A 24399-nucleotide genomic window follows, 5' to 3' on the forward strand; every position below is an offset into this window, starting at 1 on the left:
TTATGTTCTTGTTCCAACAGGTGAGCTCTATCTCAAGAAGGAAAAGGCAACAAAGGTTGATATGCCTTCACAAACAAGGAATTTTTCTGATCAGACTGATCCCATGATGTGAGATGTTGTTCCTAACAATGTGAGAACTTGGCACCAACACCATCTTTATGTCTTAATCAAATGCCTTTAAAAACTCGAGATGGTATCTTCCTCAATGGATATGGCCATTACATGAGGCTGTGTCTTTTGATCAGCAATTTTAGGTGGTAATGATTCGTTAACTATTGTACTTAATTTCTCGAATATAGTCTCGATGTTATGGATAGAAACTTGCTAGTTTCTAATAGTAACATTAGTCGTATTGTGATGTTTTTCAAAAGACTCTATTAATCTACAAAGTGTTGACTCATAATCCATATTCTTCTCGAGTGGTGGTTGTTCCTTTTTATAGAATCCCCGTCCGGGTTGCCGATATTTTTCTTCTTTTTTGCTTCTTACATTCTTTATAAGGCAACCATTATTTCTTTGGATTTCTCCAATATTCATCAAATCGATCACCACTAGGATAACAAACATGAACTTTCCTATTCTTGTTTTTGTCTATATGGAAACCCCTTATCAAAGTGGTCAATCGCAATTATCATAACCCATACGTATTGCGTGTATGGATTGATCCATCTTCGTGATTCTTCGATCCATGGACTCTAATATTGCCAACACCACAACCAATTCTTCCGAAGCACCATTTCCAACCTTGTATCCTTTTGTTTGTCTTCTCGAGGGTTGTGGTATTCCCTTGAATGCTTTGAAAATTCTTCTATTAACTTTTTTAATTTCATCAGGATTCTTCCTTGTGAGTGGTCCTTGAGAATCAAGGAGTTACCTAGTTGTTACATTTACCCCATCATAGAAGATCGAGACTTCTCGTTGCACATTAAGATCATTATGGGGATAGTTTATTAGCAATGCTTTATAGCACTCCCATGATTCATATAATGACTCCCCCATGTTTTGCAAGAAATTAGAGATAGTTTTTTAACTTTAACAAGCCTTTTTTTTGGGAAAAATTGTTGTATGAATTCTTCATGCACTTTGTGCCCATGTTGTTATTGCACTGGGTGTGAGTTCCCTTAACCAATCCTTAGCCGCTCCTTTTAAGGTGACTAGAAGTGTTCTTAAAAACACAGTTTCTCATGGTATATTTAGAAAGTTATAATAAGCAGCGATGTCATTGACTTCATCGATGTGCTTATAAGCGTCTTCATGGTCTTTTGCATAAAATGGAATATCCTTTTAGCATAGAAAAGATGCATCTATTTAGCTCAAAGTTGACGGTGTTTGGAATTATAGGATATACAAGTCCCGGTCTGCTTTGACACATCCTTTTCTGGTACTCCTCCATCGTCGTGGTTGTTATGTATGACATTGTGTTGTTGTTTGGCCCATCTTCAGATTCACTTTCTATCCCTCGCTCGTATTTGGATTCTTTCTTGTTAGGAGTTTGCTCGAAGCTTGTAAATCTACAAGATTCTGACTTGTTACCCGATTCACCGATCGTGATGTCTTTATTTTTGCGGAATGTGGATTCTAGGTCTTGCAGTGATGGTATAAGATCAGAAGGTATGCTCCTTGTCATAAGTTATTGAAACAAAACGAAACAACAACGTAAAAACAAACTAAAACCAAAACTGAAATTGCAGCTCTCATGTCGTGAGATTGTATGCTCACGTCATGAGTTCTGAAATTTAGAAATTTTAATTAATGCATTAAATTCTTGCGAGTTTTACCCCTACAAAAAGGATCGATTAAACTGAAGCAATTAAACTAATAACGGAAATATCCGTTCCCCAGCAATGGCGCCAAAAACTTGATGTGCATAAATATACCTACTACAATAAATTTAAGTATTAACAAAAGTTATCAACGAACGCACTAACAGGAAGTGAACCTAGTCAGTTTATAGGATAGAAAAGTAAGTTATGTATCTAACATAGGGAACAAATTCAGTTTATTAAAATAATTACTTAAAATTAATCTAAAGCAATTAACTAAAGTGAGAATTTTTTTTATCTGGTTTTGCAAGTTCAGATTATCTTCAAACTAAACAAACAGCTAACTAAGAACGAATTTTATCAAGATATTATAAGCACTTTCGTTTAGTTTTGAATCCACCTTTTTCCTATGGTTAGTTCTAATTTATCGATTAATAAAGTTGGTTACTAAAATAGATATTATTAGCAATCTTGATCAGATCCCTTAATATTTTCCACAATTCGTGAACTACTATGTAAAGATCATACACAAGCAAACACATAATTGATTATTAATGATAATTTAGCTATGTAATATATATATATATATATATATATATATATATATATATATATATATATATATATATAAGGTAAATGTCTATGATAAAGATGATTTACCAAACACAATTATGATAAAATCATGTCCTCTAACACATTTAAAGTTGTTGTCTTTATTACCTAATCTAAGATTTGATGAATCCTAGCTCTAATAGTTTAATGATCATAAACTACTAAGTGATCAAGCTCATGTCACCTAAACTGATAATTTAACTACACCTAACTTGAATGTAAGCAACAAATATTAAAGCTTTAACATGCTAGGAATCAATAATCAAACACAAACTAAATCCAACTTCATATAATCAATAAAATAAGAAATTAAATCATAGTTTTAAGTTTCATCTAACTAAATGAAAGTCTACTAAATTAGCTACTCATCACAGAAAGTAAACACATAAAATCATGAGAATTCGACATGATTTAATTAATGCAAACCGAATGTGATGTGTGATCTTCAAATCTTCAATCTCCAAACGTTCTCTCTACCAAAAGGTTGTTTTTCACTCTCATTTAGCTTCAGATTTCGACTATCACTCTAGAAAATTAGATCCAACGTCATGGGGAGTGTAATTACTTGATTCTTCTTCCTTTTAACCTCCATTAAGCTCCCATTTTAGCTCCAATCCTTTGAAGCTCCAATATTTGTAACTACTGGTCCTTTTTCTTCAAGAATGTCCTATTTGGCTGCAAAATGTAATTTATCTCAATAAGTATCAAATAACTTTGAAATTAACCAAAATATAACTTAAAATTTATTAAAATATTGCCTAATATATGTATAAGTATAGCAATATCAGTATGTGAATTGCTATCTAAACGTGAAGGACCACATCTCATTAATTTAGAAACAAGAAAGGGACATATTGGTTGGCTACCCTTGAAGGAAATGTATTGCCAAGATCTTGGAATCTTATATATCTACTTCATCATGTAAGTTGTATTAATCATTTTACAAACAAGATCAAGGTAAACACTCTCTACATGTTACTTTTATCTAATGCTTTCATTGAAATTTTCAAAGACCATTACTGACTTAAGCATCATAGGGGTATTAGCTAAGCTAACGCCCACCCCAAGCTAATGTATGCAACATGAAGAAAACCAAGGATCCTAATAGCTATAAATAGAGATTGGTCATCTCTCCTACAATTAAGGTTAGTTAATCCCCTCCATGGTTTAAAGAATTAATAACCTCAGACTTTTGGTATAAGTTTGGATATGTCAGGATTTACACTTAATAAAGATATCAGGAGAGAGGATGCACTAGGGTTTCGTGCAAACTCTATTATTTCAAAACCTCCATGATATTAGAGTTCAATGCCTGAATTGAATATTTTCTTCCAAAAACCCCAGGACTATATATAGGATTATGAGCCATATTATTTCATTTCTTACATTTCCAACTAGAGAAAAGCCATTTTCTCTCTCACGGATCTTTGGGTTTTCATCCCAAATCGTGAGTACCTCTCTCTAGTTGTATTATATGGCTTGTTATGTGCTTATTAAACTAGAATTCATAGCAACAACAAGATTTAAGAGTTTACTGCCCAAGAACATCTTGGGCCATAAACCCTTTTCTAAGGGACAAATGAGTGCCTAGTCCTTTCCTCTTGATATGAAACTAGTTTAGACATGTACCCTAATATGTTTAGGACTAGAAAACACCTTTAGAGCACCAAGAGTAAGTTGTTCACGGCCCAAGAAGTTCCAGGGCCGTGAACTCCAATCAATAGGGCCAAAAGGTGCTTTAATCTCTCCTAAGGCCTGGAACACTAGCCTAGATTAGTTCTTAGTTAAATTAGGGACTTGAAATCCCCAATACCACCCACCCATGGGAGATTACGGCCGTAATCTCCAAGGGATTTGGTCCCAGGGCCGTGAACTCCTCAAAGGAGTTAAAGGATGCCCTAAACTCTTCCAAGAACCTAGCCATTAAGTAGAATTGCTTCTTAGGATCTTGTTAAGCCTCAAAACATAAAATGGTACTTCGTACCATGAGTTTACGACAGTAAACTCATGGGGAAGTGGTACTTGGGCTGCAAACTCACGATATGGTCATTTTAGAGCCTTAAACCCACCCAAACACTTGTTTAAGCTTAGAAGCACTTCACTACTTAAGTTGTAATAGCTTTGAGCTTCATTTAGTGACCCAATTTAGAGTTTACGGCCAGGAGTTTACTCTACAGGGCCGTAAACTCCAACACACATGGTCTTTGGACCATAAACTCCCGTACGAGGCTTTGCACCCTTTCGTTGCAATCCGATAGCCTCCTAGCACTTGACCAAAGTGTTTTCCTCTCTTTAGAACGTTTATACATGTTTAATTAGTGTTATAATCACTAATTGTTTATATACATATGTCTTCATATGTAATTAGGATCGTTGTGTGTGTCTAAAGTCTTCACTTGACACCAAGAACTTGTCCGATCCTTCCTTAAGATACAATCCGTAAAATCCCAATCACTTACTATAGGTGAGTGCATACCCCTTAATCAATGTTTGAAAGGTTTTTAAATGTTTTATGGGGGGGGGATACAAGTAGAATTATGCTAGTTATTATATCAATCACATGTGATTAATAAGCAGCATTCAAATGATTTACTACTCATTAGCCGTTTTACCAAACCGATTTCTTCAAATGGTTTTCATAAACATTTTATATGTTTAAAACTCCTTATTTTACACTGTATGTTTCATTTCAAACTCATTTACAATTGTGTTTCCACGAAGTGCTTTCTTTGTACTAAAACTGTTTATCAAACCCATGCTTTCAAACCATTTTATAGATTGACATCAAGTCGATCTTTTCATAGATAAGAATTATGTTCAAAGGTTTTACAAAACTTATTTTATGCTTTTATATTATCAATTGGATGCCTATGTATGTATAATTATATAAGAATTGTTTAAAAGACTTAGGAAGGCCCGCTCGCCCTATTTCCTTTTCGCCGTTGAGATGTGGTCTGGTGGGACATCGGGTATCCGTCTGAAGGTCATTTAAATATTAGTTATATATCATCTGTACATATATAGTCATAAAGGTTCACCGAGTTCATTCAATACCATTGGGTAGCAAGGGTATACCTCCATGTTCATATGTACAAGTTACATTACTAGTAAGCTACCATATGGGTAGTTTAGGATGATACTAGAACTATTACTAGAACGCGATATCATACAACGAGTCCGTTCATTCATGAGTCCATACTTGTTAGATAGAGAGAGAATACTCGTTACAGCTAGTACACACAGTACATTACTATACATGCTAGACAGAGAGAGAACACACATTACAGCTAGCACACATAGAACATTAATGTACATTACTATACTATTACATAGATATGTTTACATATATACGTTTACATGAGTGTGTTTACATATACGATAATAGGATAGACATCACTAGGTGTTATAGCATAGAATAAGTTCAGGATCTAACTATACCGATGAATCACAACGCATTGCGATAGTTATATCGGGTATACATGATCATAGTAATGTGGATGTTCACGGCTTGCATACATGCAGGGGTCGAGTGTAGGTTCCCAAAATCCCTTTGATAGGGGAGCGTTTAGCCTGGGATCTAGCCATCACATTAGGCCTTATCCCTCAAATAAGGCAATAGTCACTTATTACAAATACTACAGTACTCACAAGATCACAATAGACTTAAAGTAGTTAGTATGGTTGTAGTTATTCAATACCACACCATAGTACTATTTCCTTTTCCCATTACATTCATTTCGTGAACATTTACACGATGCACGGTAATGTAGAAGCTATATTCTGGATAATTATAGTCGGATTTGGGAAAATACACACTCTTACAAGAGACACACACATACAGACACTAGACGCCTTGGTATAAGGATACTTTTAGTAGGAAACATATGGTTTTCTAGGATGTTCAAAACAGTTTCATACTTACAGTTCATATACATTTTCAATACTTACAGTTCACATGCATACAAATAATTACATACAAATTAAGACACTAAAATACTTATGATCTCACCAGCTTTCAAGCTGATACTCTCTTTCAAAATAACTTGTATCCTCAGGTCAACAGTAGACGGGTACCGATGCAAGGTTTATAGAAGATGGTGCTCGTTCAAGACTCATCTTTCATTTTGATTTGTACTTTAGTCTTGATCATAATTTGACAGAACACACTTGTATTAAAAATTATATTATTAATGCAATGGATGATGTTGTTGCTTGTTTACTACTTTTCATTGTTGTGATACTATACATGACGTCCTCCGTCCCAGAACACTTCCGCCGTTCATTTTGGAGTGTGACACACGAGCTAAGGTTTCTACACCTCGCTTGGACGCATGATATCCAACTATGGTATGTGAATAAGGGGATCATTTCACACTTTACTGACTTGACAACCCTCTTATTTCTAAACATATGTTAATATCTTAAAGTTTATATCTAAGGATTATAATATTATCATGTTATCTTATGTTGGGATCCTAACCAGTAAATTTCTAAGGTTTATAGCATTATCATATTATCTTACAAGTTGGGATTATCCCTAGTTATTATCTAGAGTGGGATTTACTCAAATTATTATTTAATGTGTAATTTTCCCCAGTTAGTGGGATTTTCCCCAGTTGTTATCTAAAGTTGGATCTCCTCAGTAGGGATCTTCCCCATTCATCTGCTAAATAGTAACTTTCTCAGTCGGAAAGCGAAGTAAGGATCTTCAAAGATCTCTTAACAGGGATCCTTCTCTGCATAAACTCTTATGATCGTGTGGAACTAAAGGGATCAAAACTCAAGACTTCTCCTAGATCAAAAGATTACGAAACCTGAAGATCACCAGGTTCTATCTATCTTTAAAGTTGCTTTTCCTATGTAATGATGAATGGCTTATTCTCTTGACGATGTTAAATATTTTATGATCCCAAATCGATAACTAACTATTTTAGGTTATTCGGGTCTTAAGAGTTATTGTAAAACCTGACTCTTTAAGATCCTTATTGTATAAGGATCCTTTGCAGAAAAATAACTATTGCAGATTATTAAGGATCCTTACCATCTGAAGATCCTTCGAAATCCAACTGCAACAATCATATCAATCACACAAACGAAAGAAATATGAAACAATCATAGCATGAAATTAAAAAGAAAAGATTTGCCCATCAACCCCATAAAAATGTATTGTTTATAGAGAAGATGTTAAATTATATTTACTAATCAAACCTAACGTTAGGCTTGATTATCCCCAACTGGAGTCTTTTATGTCTTCTTCTTCTCTCCCTCTTTCTTCTTTTTCGTGTCTCCTTCTTCTCCTACTATCCTTTCCGCTAAAGGATCCTGAAAAGTATCAACATGCCTACCAGTAAACTTGGCAAGAGCCTCACACCACCCAACTATGTCCTAGGATCCTGCGTTCTTGATATCCTCTGCCAACTTGATTTTTGCTTCACAAACCACCTCAGCGGAACTGCTCTTGGCCTCAGCTATGACCACTTTGATCTCCTCTGTATCCCCCTCTTATCTTTCTACCTATTCCTTGACCAATTTCTCCACTCTCTCTAAAAGTTGCTTGTTGACCGCTTCTTATTCCCTCAAAGCTTGTTCTGTCTGGTTGAGCATGGCCTTGAGATCCTCAGAGGAATGGGAGATATGATCAGCCACCTGTAAGAAGCAACGATGAGAAAAATGAAGGCAGATACATGAGAGTACAAGGGTACTTATAGATTGCGAGAAGGAGACCAACTTCTTGAACGCTTCTTCCACCCTAAGATTCTCTAGGTTGAAAACTTCATCAGATTTCCTTTTTCCAGATCCTAGAGTTTTGATAAAAAAAATCTACAAAAGCTTTCTTGGAAAGAAGAGAGGGCTTTTCTTTCTTAACCACCAATTGTTCACTGGACATCGCAGAATCAAGGTCCGCAAGGGTAAAACAAGCACCAGAATGGGTAGATTTCAATCCCAACAAAAAAAGTTTTATCATTTCAAAATCCTTTATAAGAAATGAAATAAATTTAAGGATCCTCACCGGTAGACATGGGGAAATGGCAGTTGAATTTTCTTGGTGGTTACAATGATCAAGCTTGATTGCTCTCTCAATCTCGGGTATGGAGTGGAAATTCTCGATCCTATCATCTTCAATAGGAGGAACAAGCTATTTAAAACTAAAAGTTGTAAAAAAATCGAACAGTATAAGAAGTATGAATGTCAGGATCCTTAACGAAAAATGATGAAACCCTAACCTTTTTAACCCAGGACTATGGAAAGGGATCTACATTAGGAATGGAGTCCCGTTTCAGGAAGAAGTATTTTCTTTTCCAAGAACCAAAAGTATGCTTGTATTTCAGAATAAGGGGTGCTTTATCACTTTTGACTTTCAACAAAGATCGAAAGATTGTAGACATAGGCTAATTCATTCAACCAAATACTGAGATCCATGGAGACGTTCAGTCGATCGATCTTGTAGAGGATCCTCCAAATCGCTAGCATGGCTTGAATCTACGAGATTTTGGTAATGTAAAAGAACTCATAAATAACCTCGGGAAAGGGGTAAGAAAGACCTAGGGCGAAAGGGTATTCGGGAAGAGAAGCCCAAGATGAAAAAACAAAATCCGGTTGGACCCTTGAATCAAAAGTTCTAAAAATAATACCAGCGTGAAAAGAACTAGACGATTTCAGGTATTTGATATCGTTATCATCAAAAGTACAAGTTTCCTTGTAAGACAAAGCCTTCTGATCGATGAAATCATCATTAGGAACAATGATGACGTATGAGAGCGGGTTGCCTTTTTACTCATGAGTAAAGAAGAAGAAAAATAAGAAGAAAAGCAATGAGGGTAGTAACCTTGATGGTATTCGATGAATGTTTGTAGGGAGCTGAAGGAGTAAGGAAAAAACAAAAGACTAAACATCCTGTTTATACAAGAATCATGGAAAGCTAGAAGGGTGATTTGACAGATTACTATGCCTGCTTCAACAACTAGAAATATCTTTATTGGGATTAAAATTACCCTTTCCATTAGAACTTCATAATATTTATTTCTCGCATTTTGTTTTAAAAATTATTATTTTAAATATTTGAAATTAAATATTTTGCAGGTATTACTTGGAGGGGTCAAAAGTTCTAAAAATAGTACTAGCGGGAAAAGAACTAGTCAATTTCAGGTTTTTGATATCGTTATCATCAAAAGTACAAGTTTCCTTGTAAGACAAAGCCTTCTGGTCGATGAAATCATCATCAGGAACAACGATCACGTTTGTACGAGAACGGGTTACTTTTTTACCCATGAGTAAAGAAGAAGAAGGATAAGAAGAAAAGCAATGAGGGTAGTAACTTCGATGGTATTCGATGAACATATTTAGAGAGCTGAAGGAGTAAGGCAAAAACAAAAGAATGAACATCCTATATACACAAGAATCATGGAAAGCTAGAAGGGTGATTTGACAGATTACTATGCCTGCTTCAACGACTAGAAATATCTCTATTGGGATTCAAATTACGCTATCCATTAGCACTTCAGAATCTTTATTTCTCACATTTTATTTTAAAATATATTATTTTAAATATTTGAAATTAAATATTTCGTAGGTATAATTTGGGGGCAATTGTTAGAGTGAAGAGCCTCAACCTTATTCACGATCCCGAATCTTCAAGATCTTTTTCGATCCCAAACCTTTCTCAGGATCCTCACCATTTTTATTTTTCTTTCCTAACACTCTTAAAGGTCATATTTCTATTTCTTTTTTCTCACATCTGTAGAAATGGTCAATATGAAACTCGTTCTCAAAGAAGAATTATTTCAACCAGGCTTAAGGCCCGGGAATAACAAGTCAAACCATGTACATATGCTCATTCAAGAGGATCCTGGAAATATCAGACTTATTGTTATTTAGTCTAGACTATAACTACACATGTAACACACATACACACACACACTATATATATATATATATATATATATATATATACACACACACACACACGATTAACTCTATTACTATATTTGTACTCGTATTATCTTCATCATTTCTATAATCTCACATTCAAATCAATAAAAAGACAAGGCAGGAGATCATTATCACCTCTCAAGGTTTTATGTCGGCGATCCTATAAATGATCATGGTCTTTCGTTGTAACTCACTTCTCTCACTTTGACCAATATTTGATACTTTCATTACCTCAAACACTACAACCTCTCGTAGAATTTGGTTGAAGATTATTTGATCAAATTTTGACCAAAACAACGAACGTGGGTCACATGTGAACACGTCATGCCCAAGTATTGGGTTTGACGTTTATAACCTTGACAAAATGGGTGATGGAAAATTCTCATCGTAGTTCTCACCATTTTTGAGTTCTCATCGGAACCAGATCCCATATATATATATATATATATATATATATATATATATATATATATATATATATATATATATATATATATATATATATATATATATATATATATATATATATATATATATATATATATATATATATGAGAGAGTTCAATCGAGAACATTTAAGAACAAAAATTCTTCTTTAATTTACAAGTTGGCACTTTTGTAATTTAATCAAAAACTATAAAATAATCTTCACATAAATCAAAAAATAGTTAAAAACAATTAATAAACCCACTGACGTACTCCACTCCCCACTCACGACCACTACCTATCACCCATCACTACCACCTACAATCCACTAACCACCAACCAACCCTCACCGCTGTCAAACACTGTCACCGCCACCACCAACCACTCACCACCACCCAGTAACCACTACCACCATCCATCACCACGACCTGCCTACAACACTACCCGTCCTATCACACATCAAAACCACTACCACCACCACCACTCACCACCAAAAACAATAACAAGAAGCACCCACCACCAACACCCGACACTACCACCAACCACCACCCACTAACATCACTACCCACCCACCACCATCCATCACCACCACTCGCCTCCACCACCCATCACCACCACTCACCACCATGACCACCACCCATCGACCACCGAAACAACAATGATCACCACCTGTCGCCAACACTACCCATCAACACCGCCCACCTACACCACCCACCACCACCACCGATCACCACTACCCACCAACCATCACCACCACTCACCCTTATCGCCACCACTAATCCTTACCACCAACCATCACTACCCACCACCTTTACAAACACCCGCCATAACCACCAACCACCACTTACCAATACCACCACCCACCCACCACCATTCATAACCATTATCTGCGTACACCTCCCATCCCCACCACTTGCTGTAACATCCTGGAAATTCAGAACTATAGTTGAAGGGCTAAAGTGTAAATAAGAAGGTTGACTCGGCGAGTCGATGGATAGACTCGGCGAGTCGTGTCGCGTTACGAGTCATGTGTTAAGTGACCAACTCGGCGAGTCGGATGGGTGGACTCGGCAAGTTGGTGGTGTATGAAGAAAAACCTAATCCCAGGGGTTGTGCCCTATATAAAGAACATAATACCCTCTCCCCAGCCTCTTTACCCTCCCTTGAGTTCCAGAAACCCGAATAGATGTGAGTTAGAGATTGGAGTACATTTTGGAGCTTGGATAAGTGGATTAGGAAGGAAATCTTGAAGAGCAAAGGGGTTGCAACAAGGAAAGGACATAGATTCGAGGTCTACTTCTGAGGGAGCTTGCATTAGAGGTAATATTCTGTTCTTGAGCTTTTGTGCATCTAGATCTATCAATTGTGGGGGTTTTTGGGGCATAAATGAGGTCCATCTCGAGTTTGGACGGAGATCTAAGGTTACTACCTCATATCTAGGTTTGTAATGATCCAAGGAGCCATAAAGTCTACGCTCTAGAGTTCCAGGAGAAGTTCTTTTGTCCCAAACCCAAGCCCAATAGTGTTTTATGCTTAGATCTCCTTGGATTCACATAAAGTTTGCCACTTTACGTGATGGATGGGTTGTAGGAGAGTATATCCATGGTTGGGAGTCCCTAAGCCACTGTATGGATTAAGAACTAAAGGCACTCGGCGAGTCACATGGGTGTACTCGGTGAGTTGGATGAAGATAGGTAGGAACTCGACGAGTTGGAAGAAAAACTCGGCGAGTCTGTTGAATATTGCCTTGGACTCGGCGAGTCTGCTCTTGGACTCGGTGAGTCTGGTCGAGGACTCCTAACCTTTTCTGGTTGAGTTGTAAATCGGTGAGTCGAGGGATTACTCGTTGAGTTGAGCATGAAGGAACTCATAGTTTATTGGACTCGGCGAGTCATGGGGCAACTCGGCGATTTGAGTCGCGACATGGGAGTTTGCAGAGCATGGGGAGTCGATGAGTTAGCGGGTTGAATCGGCGAGTAGAGTTAGTCAGGAAGTTTGACTTTGACTGAGGACTTAAACTTTGACCAAGAATTGACCAGTTGTCTTCCAGGGGTATTTTGGTAATTATTGGTTTTGGTTATTTGGTATTGACCAGTGGTGAAGTTCGTGTCGAAGGTTGGAGCAGCGTGATCTTATCTCTTCAGTAAGCAATTGCGAGGTGAGTTATCCTCACTATATCGACAGGGTCTACAGCACCAAGGCCGACCCTTTTATCGGATGGAAATCCTGGTAGTTATTTGTTATGTTATTGTTTTGCTATGTTTGCATCCTGGTAGTTAGGATGGTATATTTTAGAGACCTGGTTAGGGTCGGTATCCTGGTTTTAGGATGATGCTATGCTAGTGACCGGTTAGGTCGGTCTCCTGGTAGGGATGTGCTATGTTATGTGATTCTAGTTTGGCTGATGGGTTATGATTTGCTATATGATTATATGTTTATGTGCACATGGTTGTTTGTCTGGAGTTGGGTTGAGGCGGGTTCTACTTTGTGCTGTAGGCCAACATACCCAGGGGGGACCGGATGTTCCGAAGGCCCAGCGAGCGGTTCGGATAGGCTGTAGAACCCAAGAGGGCGGACCAGACATGCCGAGGCTCGAAGAGTGGACCAGGCCGACTGAAGGCCCGGTGCGGGCAGACCAACCACACTGCAGACTCAATGTATATGACTAGACTCGAAGGGTGGACCGGGTGGACTATAGGCCCGATGCGGCGGAGCAGTCGCACAGTAGACCCGAAGTGCATGGCTATTATGTTTGTTTATGATATGATATGTGTATGGTATTGCGGTTGGTATTTTGGGGGTATCTCACTAAGCTTTCGGGCTTACAGTTGTGGTTTTATGTTTCAGGTACTTCAGGAGACCGTGGTAAGGCAAAGGCGTGATCGTACCGCTCCTCATGTTTTATGTACTCATGATGTAATTCTGGGAAATACTCTGATAATGAATGAATTGAAAACCTTTTTGTAATAAATTAATGAAACGGGTTGTTTTTGGAAAGTTTAAATTGATTTGAATTTTCAGAGCGTTAAACTTGCTATCACCATCACCACCTATTACACATAAAACCACCTATCACCAGCACGCACCTCTACCACACATCACTACCACCCACCACCATCGCCCATCACCACTGCCCACCACCACAACCGTCACCCACACACCACACATCACCACCACCCATCTCCACAACCCATCACCATAACCTTTCATAACCATCACAACCAACCGCTACCACTATCTCTACCATCAACTGTCACCCGCACACATCATCACCACCTTACACCATGCATACCCACCATAAAACATCACCACACACCACCACCACCCGCCATCACCAACCCATCAACACCACCACCACCCACCCATCCACTAACCAAAATAACTGCCACTCTCATCACTACAGAACACCCTTCACCATGACTTATCATCACCATAACTACTACCTTCATCACTACCATAAAAATCGACAATCACCCACAACGCTTATCACACACAATACACCACCACCAGCCGTCACAACTATACACCACCCTCCCCCACCATCACCACTAGCAACTTACTACCCATCACCACCACATGTTACTACTACCCACCACCCTCCCCTACCTCCACCACCAACACAACCCACCATACACCACCACTCATATCAACCACATGACCATCACCCTACTACCTACAACCACTAACACCATATGTGATTAAATGCATATAATATCATAAAAATCATGTGTGATTATATATATTTAATTACATAAATCACATGTGATTAAATACATCTATTCACATGTGATTATATATATCTAATCACATATGATTCATACAAATAAGATTCATATTCAAGTTATACATATAATAATTTTTCTTATATACTCATTCATATGTGATTATATTTATTTAATCACTTATGATTAGTATGAAAAATGATTTGTTTGCATTTTTTATTTAAAGGTTGTTCTTTGGTATATAATGACATATGATTATACATATCCAATCACATATGATTTATATAGACAAGATTCTTTTTGTCCATATAAATGATATCTGATTTGATACATATAATCATGTGTGATTTGATGTATTTAATCACATATAATAAAACATGACGAAGAATAATTATTGAATCAAGAGCCTGATAATGAATATTCTCCACATAAATCATATGGAATTTGATAGTTATTCTCGTGTATTTAATTACATATAATCACATAAATCATATGTTATTATATATATATATATATATATATATATATATATGTAATCACATAAATCATATGTGATTAAGTACATATAATCACATATTATTATACGTATCTAATTATATAATATTTAAATAGAAAATATTCGTTTTCGGATTTTTGATTCAATAATTTTATCATGCATTTAATCACATGTGATTATATTTATTTAATCAAATATGCTTAATATGGAAAAAGAACAACTTTTGAATCTAGAATGAAAATCCAAGTCTTGAACTCATAAATCATATGTGGTTTGATACATATACCCACATGTGATTAAATATACGAGAACAAATATTGAATCAAAAATGCGAAATGAATATTGTCCTTAAAAATCATATGTGATTATATACATAAATCTAATCACATGTGGTCAAATAATGAGAACAACTATTGAACTGAGAAAACGAAAATGAATATTTTCCTCATAAATCATATGTGATTAGATACATATAATCATATGTGATTATATGTATTTAATAACATATGTTTGATATGGACAATACTTATTTTCATATTTTCGACTCAATATTTGGTATCGTGTATTCAATCACATGTGATTATACATATTTAATCACATATGATTTATGTAGATAATATTCGTTTTTCATGTTATCCATCCAATAATTTTTTCTCACGTATTCATTCACATATGGTTAATGTGGGCAAAGATTTATTTTCTAATCTTTTATACAATAATTGTTCTCTTGTATATAATCCTATGTGATTATACATATCTATTAGCATATGATTTATATAGATATAATTCTTTTTTTGCACATAAATCATATGTTATTAGATACATATAATCTTCTGTGATTAGACATTTTTAATCACATATGATTGAAGTTGACAAAAAAATTATTGAATCAAGAACGTGATAATCAATCTTGTCCACATTAGCATATGTGATTGGATACATACAATCACATGTGATTATATGTATTTAATCAAATACGATTTAAATGGATAATATTTCTTTTCATGATTTCGATTCAACAATTGGTCTCATGTATTTATCTACATGTGATTATATGTATTTAATCACATATTATTTGTGTGGACAATATTTGTTTTTTGCATCCTTGATTCAATAGTTGTTCTCGTGTATATAATCACAAGTGATTATATGTATCTAATCATATATTTTTAATATAGACGATTTTTCTTTCAAATAAAATTACCACACCCATATCACCCTTTGCCACAACCATCACCACACACACCACCACTACCACCCACCACTCTACATCTCACCACCATCCAACATCCCCACCACCCATCACCACCGCTACCTACCACCCACCATCACCATCACCACCACTATCACTAACCACATCCCAACACCACCACCATTACCACCAATATCCACCACCCACTACCTACAACCACCACAACTATATGTGATTAAATGCATATAATCACATTAAGCATATATGATTATATGTACTAAATGAGTCAAATTTTGATATACTTACTATAGTAACCTTTTCCATCATCCCTGTTATCTTGAATACAAGTTATTTGAATGGCTAAACCATCTCCTTTTCCATGATGATATAACAAAACCATATAAGCACACACAACATGAAAACCTGTTATGAGATTTTGGAAATAATAAGTACGTGTCTTACAAGTTTTCATACTCTAGTTGCTGGTTCTACAAATATATCATCAGAGAACATGTTATTTGATCTTTCAAATTTCTATTTAAATAAGAAAAATAGAAAGTCATTGATCTCAAATTTTTTACAGAAAGTTAGTAAAGAAACTCATAAAATAGAAGACCAAGACTTACCATTTCACGTGCATGAGGTGGAGATTTTGCAAATATATCATCATTGTTTGAACTTTCCCTATGTTATTCACATTAAAATAAAAATCATTACTACTCAGTAAGTAAAAGGGAGAATAAAAATCTCACCTTTGGAGTACCCTCTCCAAGTCCACTTGTACCAGATGTCCTCTAAACACCAAAATTACCATTTTGTAGGGAAGATCTTCCAACTGAAAATGGTGTGTCTCCTTTACTAGTATCTGACAATTCACCTTGACCTTCTAGAGTACTTGAATTTGCTTTAGCTGCAGATATATTAACTAAGAGACTGTTCAACACAAATAAGAGTCATATCTTTCTAATATGATGTAATGGGAAGAAGAAGAAAAAAAATCTCACATGTATGCTTTAAAAAAGGCACTGGTTGCTTCTGCTTCAATGAATTAGTCTTGTACTTTTCAAGAATAGGATGTCTACACCTTATACTTACCTTATTTATTCTATTAATATTTTCTTCTTCATTTTGTGGGGAAGATCTTTCAACTGAAAATGGTGTGTCTTCTTTACTAGTATCTGACAATTCACCTTGACCTTCTAGAGTACTTGAATTTGCTTTAGCTGCAGATATATTAACTAAGAGACTGTTCAACACAAATAAGAGTCATATCTTTCTAATATGCTGTAATGGGAAGAAGAAGAAAAAAAATCTCACATGTATGCTTTAAAAAAGGCACTGGTTGCTTCTGCTTCAATGAATTAGTCTTGTACTTTTCGAGAATAGGATGTACACCTTATACTTACCTTATTTATTCTTTTAATATTTTCTTCTTCATCATCCTATATTTGCAAGGAGCTTTTTTCTTGATACATCTCTTCATCAGCCTCCTCCTTATAGCAAAGTTGAATCCAAAACATAATTTAAAACAAACAACATTAGCTGATGAATAATAGGTGTATAAAACAATAAAACAACAAAACATACCTTTTACTCTTTTCTATATCTACATCTAAAGGTGCACCTTTTTTACGTTAACCCTTTTGTCCATCACATTTCCTATTTATATAACAGATGAATTATGATATTAACATTATATATTATGCTACTACCCCCTTATGTATTATCAAATTTCATAGCTATATCCTCCAAGAAAGACAAGAGTCTAGTTAGCAGGTGTTGATTAAGGGAGTAATGATGTCTTATTTCAAGGTTAGCAATATAATTTCATTATTTGTCAGTATGTATGAAGGCAAGTATTTCCAGATAATATATCTCTCAATATCCAACAAATTTTAATCTGAGACATCAAAAAAATCTACACTATAAACAATAAAGTTAGTGTACCTGGTCAACTTATGTTTGGATTGCTTTGTAGGGTAAGCTCATTATATAAATGGAGATTAGAAGCATTGAATATAGGAACATTCAGAGCATCGCATATCCATGGAGATTAGAACCATTAGTTATTGCAACAATAACAACATGACATACTTCATCTTTTACATGGTTTCCAACCTGCAAACAATACAACATCAGATTAGTAGTCACTTCTAATTCAAAACATGCACCAAAAATTAAGTAGGAATAAAAACTATTCATGGTGCAAGATCACTGAGCAAACAAACGTAAAAATTATGTATGGTTTTGAACAAATATTATGTCAAACGTACATCATGAAGCACAACTGATGGAAACTACGGAAGAGACAAAAAAATACTAAGTGAATTACAATGAATGCACAATTGTAACCGACTTCAATCACACATAACTCAACATATTAAAATAAAAATAGAAATATATTGATAATGCCGTCAGTACGGAAAGAGGCCACGAATGCATTATAGACGGAGGAGATTAATCTCATGCCAGGTTCGAGTATAATGCAAGGTAGCAAGCACATTGGATAAAATCAATTTGATCGACATTAGTAACCCTAAAATCAACGAGGACGTCGATTAAAGAGGAATTAGAGACAACAAAACAAAGAATCCAAAATTGTGTCGAAGTTTGATCGATCGTGATAACGTTTCAAAACGCGAGGTGAATGATCGGAAAAACTAGGGAGATTGGACATGGTTAGTGATGGAGAGTGGAGACGGTGGGAGTGAAAAATAATGTTTAGGGGATTTATGTGCAAAATAACCTCAAAAGGGGGAGAAAGAGAGAAAGAGGTCGAGGGGAGAGGTGGTGGTGTGGTGGTCCGTGGTTCCAACATGAGAGGGAGATGTAGTTGGAAGAGGCGGCGGTGTGGTGGTAAGTGGTTCTGACAACCTCAATGTCATGTGGTCTCTGTTTGCATCGATCTAGTTTTAATATTTGTAAAGGAGGCGTGGTAGGGGTAAAATTATGTGGTTTAAATTTTTTCTCATATGTATTCAAATTAAAAATTGTTCTCATTTGAACACACACACACATATATATATATATATATATATATATATATATATATATATATATATATATGTATATATATATATATATATATATATATATATATGAAAAAGTGAATATACTCTTAAGGGTATATAAGCTTAGATACCCAAACTCACCATACTACGTCGTTTTCTATCATATGTATACATTGTAATTGTTCAATCTTCTTATAATTCAACTTTTAACTTGATTTACTTCCAAGATTTTTATAAATTTCACATTTATCTCCCTTTTACTTTATTTTCATTTTTGAACTATAATATATGTAGCCTAGTAGGTGTTCGGCAAAAAGATTTGAGATAAGAGGAAGATAATAGTGAAAATTTGAAAATCTGGAAAGTAAATCAAGTTAGGTGTTGAAGTTTAAGAACATTATAATGCATATATCAAACAAAACGACATATTGTGGTGACTTTGGGTACCTAAGCTTATATACCCTTAGTAGTACATTCACTTTTCCCATATATATATATATATATATATATATATATATATATATTGTAAAAAGTTCAATAGAGAACCATTATTAATTAAGGAACCAAAGAACCAATCTAAAGGGTCAGAATTTAAAGCGATTAACGGCAAAAAGAAGGGTTGTAAACTTTTATAATAGACGCACATGTACCGGATTATAACAAAACTCACTTCCTTTTTTTTCATTTAAAATTTCTTTTAGGCCAAGTTTTTTATAGAGAAAAAAAACCGAATATACCGTTGTTCACGATTTTTCGTCATCTTTCCATAGAGATCCTTGATGATATATAATTTTTTTTTTCGAAAAAAAATCCACTTAATTTTCTTAGTTTTTTCAATATTTAAGTTCATTTTTATAAAAAAAAAACTAATTATACCAAAAATATTAATTTGTTGTACTCTATTAATAAACATCAACACCGATGAAAAAAAAAACTCGAACAGTGTAAATTCACATTGTGAATCTAAACTGTAAATATTTCAATTTTTAACATTTACAATATGAAAAATCTCGAACAGTTCAGATTCACATTGTGATTCTGAATTACTATTATGCACATTGTGAATATGAAAATGCTCAGAAAAAAAAACCTCGATCAGTGTCGAGTCACACTGTGAATCTAAACTGTAAATATTTAATATTATAACATTCACAATGTGAAAAAGCTCCGATCAGTTCAGATTCACACTGTGAATCTGACTTATTATTATGCACATTGTGAATTTGAGGAGGTTCACAATGTGAATCTAAACAGGTTTACAATATGATTCTGATCAAGTTCACAATGTGAATCTGAACTGAAATATTGTTTTTTTTAACTTGAATATGAATCTATGTTTAAAAAGTACAAAAAATATGAATTTTGATATATTTATTAATTTTTTTTTCTATAAAAAAATATACCATAACTTTTTTTCATCAAATTAATGAAGTTGGTTTTTTCGAAAACAAAATATCATTTTTTATACATCATCATGGATCTCCACGGAAAGAGGACGAAAAATCGTGAACAACAGTATATTAAGTTTTTTTTTCGATAAAAAACATGGCCTAAAGATAATTTAAAAAAAAATGGTGGGTTTTTTTGTGAATGGTAGATTTTTTGGTATAATCCGGTGTTTGTGCGTCCAATATGAAAGTGTATATCTATTTCCTTGGCGGTTGATCGTTATGATTTCCGACGCTCACGATTGGTACCTTGGTTCCTTGGTTAATTATGGTTCTCTACTGAAGCGCACTCTCTCTCTCTTTCTTTATATATATATATATATATATATATATATATATATATATATATATATATATATAGGTAGTTTCCATTGAGATTAAAAATAAAATAGAGATCTCGAGATTCAACCTCAGCCACGTATTTCACATCTGCCGCTCTAACCGTTCGGCGTACCGGCGCGACAGATATGGTGTAATCATAAATTATTACACAGTGTCACTCATTCCTTTCTCCTCCGTCACCATCCCCACCACCGTAACCGCCACCACCACCACCATTACCACCACCTCTGACACCGGTTGACCCCAACATTGTCACCTTTAATGCTTATACTACCGCCACCTCTGTTACCACCACCTCTTCTGCGACTAACTATAATAATCATTTATGATTACTCAATCTGTGAACAGACATATATGTATAATCATTTATGATTATGCATATACGTATAAACATGTATAATCCTGTATGATTATACCTCTTTGCCATATAATCATTTATGATTAGACATACGTCGTTGCTGCTGGTACGTTAAAGCATTAGAGTGAAAAATGCGAAATATGTGGCTGAGGTTTAATCTCAAGATCTGTACTTTTTTTTAATATCAAGTGAACCGTCCCCTATATATAATAATAATATCAAGATCTGTCGTTGCTGCTGGTATGTCGAGACACTATCTGAATTAAATGTTTTGTTTAGTGGGAAAGTCTCATCTCACCTATTATAATAATAATAATAATAATAATAATAATAATAATAATAATAAAACTCTTTTGGATTGATTTTAAGCAAAATGAAGGTTGGTTTTTTAGGTAGTGTTTGTTTTTTGTCTGCACATCTGCGTGATCTCTTCTATCTGTGCCGCGCATACCACGCGCAGACATTAGACTTCGCAGACTGTTTGTTTTTTTTTGAAGACTGCAGACTTAAAATTGTCTGCGCGCCTTAGCGCAGATGTGGACCAGAGTCTTCTAACATCTTCTAGCCTAAAAAACATATATATTTTTAATTTTTTTTAAGTTTTTTTTTTTAATTTATCTTTTTTCCAACTTTATTAATGATAAACAATTTGAAAAAAAAATTACAAAAATTTAAAAAAATGCTCTATACAAACATGATATTTTTAACAAATTTATAAATAAAGATTTATTACAATAATAGTCGTTGAAATTGTTTATATAAATATGAAAAAAAATCATAATATATTGTTATATTTTTTCACCAAATTTTGTAAAATATTATTTAATACAGTATCGTTAATTTCTCGAGAAAATATTTATGGTACGTTTTTAATGGATTTAGTTGAAAAAATGATGTTTATTTTCATGAATTTATGTATCCAATTCTTTGATCGCTAATTATAATGTTTAGTTATAACTTTGCAACCAAAGTTGTTGGTTTTTATCAAATATATACGTTAATTCATACAATTTTTTATGTTCATTTTTTATACAATAATACATAAATGTTGATCTGGATTCGTTAATCATTCATAACATAGTCATAAGAATATTAAAAAAAATCACTTTGAAGTATAAAAAAATCAGATTATTTAGATTTCAGTTTATTTTAGTAGTTCGCAGATGTTAAAAAAACAAACAGTTTTGTTTTTTCAAGTCAGCATGTCGCCTTGTAATCATTTTCAAGTCAGCAACAATGCCTTATCCTTAAAAGGTGACTTGCTAATCGTTTCAGCATGTTTGTAACTTAGAAAAATCCAAATTTTGAAATAATTTGAAATATAATTTGTTTTATAGAATATGAATTTGTCACGGTAAATTAGAAACTAGGTGTATGTTAGAAAATAACCGGATAATTTGGTCATCGAGTTGTTTGTTTTTTGTTTTTGTTTTTTTTTACGATAAAAAATATCTTATTTCTACTTTTCTTATAAATGATATATAATAGAACTTAGTTATCATCGTAGAATGAATGAGATGACAAACGGGTAACACGCTGCACCGCTAAACTTTTTTGTCTGGTAAGGTAAAATCTTTTGAAGTGTACATCCATATATCTAAGGGATATAACATTGTTATATATAATTCTTTGTATTCTATTAAGAATCTTTACCGCATCCGACACGAGGAAACCAAACATATCAAATGTAAATGGTATAAACATGTTTTGGTTTTCCATGCACGATTTCTCATGACTGGGGACCTTGCCTGAAGCAGCTTTTAAAATAGTATGTCCCACTGTGAAACCCCCAACCATCAAGCCCACGAGAGGTGATACTGTTGCAAGGTCTACAGATGCATGTTTCTCTCTAACCCAAAAATCAGAACGTCGACCGGTCTAAGTGTTAGGGCCAAGATCCTCAAATCTTATTCAAGATCCTGGATCTTAAAGATATCTGAGGATCCCTAAACATATTCAATGATCCTGAGTATTATTATTCCTTAATATAATTTAGCAATTATATGTCTTGCTTAATTCTCACATGTGCAGAAATAGACAACATAAGACTCATTCTCTACGAAGAACGTTTTAATCAGGAAGAAGACTTGGGAGTACCATGTCAAATCAATTTGTTCATATTTATTCGAGACCTTCCCTAAAATATCAGACTTATGATTGCTCATACTAGACTATAAATACACATGTACAATGCACACTACACACAACTAGACATACTGCAATACTTGTACTCATTTACATACCTTCATTTCTTTAATTCACTTTACAATCAATAAAATTAAACAAGGCAGGTGATCATTGTCACTTCTTAAGGTTTTTTGTTGGGGATCCTAGCAAGGATCATGGGCTTTCTTTATAAACCACTTGTGCATTATTGTTTTAATTTTAATAATCACTTCAACTACAACACCATAACCTCTTATGCACCTTGGATGATATTCATTCAATTGGTTTTTGACCAAAAAAATTTGGCATCCACTGTGGGGTTGTGGAGTTTATAATCCTCGAAAATCATGTCCACACAACCGACCTTTTCTTCTTCCTCTATCCCCTCTCTCCCTCCAAACAATCTTCGACCTCCTCCAAGCGGACTCCCTCGTCAATGGAAAACTTCTGATGTGCCAAAGAAAAAATCTTCCGGTTGCTCCAGGATCCCTAGGATCCCAAGATCCCCTTGCCTCGGTCTCTAATAACGAACTCTTCTACATGATGAAGGTGTTGACATAGCTGATGGGTCAGCAACATGAAGACAATAGAACGCTACCTAAGGAAGTAGAAAGGATAAAGGTGGAGATACGTAAGTTGTAGGAGGCGACACCCTTAATCTTGCAATTGAGGATCTTGAATTTTGACAATATAAGATCCCTGGGGAAACGCCTGGAACCAACGGCTCCAACATCTGTTGCTACCTTAATAGGGAGAGTGATCTCAAACATCCAAATAAAGTAAGAGACTTTATCCATCAAATGAAGTAGGAGACTATATCCATTAAGACCATGGGAAGGACGAGATCTGAGCTTTGGAGCTCTAGAAGTTGGTGAAAAAATGACTTAATGGTTTAAGCTATCCAGACTAGTCCCCACGACGTGGATTAGGTTGC

General features: G+C 34.8%; 1 non-coding gene across 1 annotated transcript; it reads left to right on the plus strand.

The window, feature by feature from the left end:
• Positions 1-928: 928 nt before the first annotated feature.
• On the plus strand, positions 929-1034 carry LOC145071721 (small nucleolar RNA R71). The gene has a single exon (XR_013690729.1). It is a non-coding gene; the product is annotated as a small nucleolar RNA R71 (small nucleolar RNA).
• The last annotated feature ends 23365 nt before the right edge of the window (positions 1035-24399 follow it).

This window comes from Lactuca serriola, chromosome 8 (genome assembly GCF_051521515.1).
Source record: "Lactuca serriola cultivar US96UC23 chromosome 8, Lser_US96UC23_V15, whole genome shotgun sequence".
Lineage (NCBI taxonomy): Eukaryota > Viridiplantae > Streptophyta > Magnoliopsida > Asterales > Asteraceae > Lactuca > Lactuca serriola.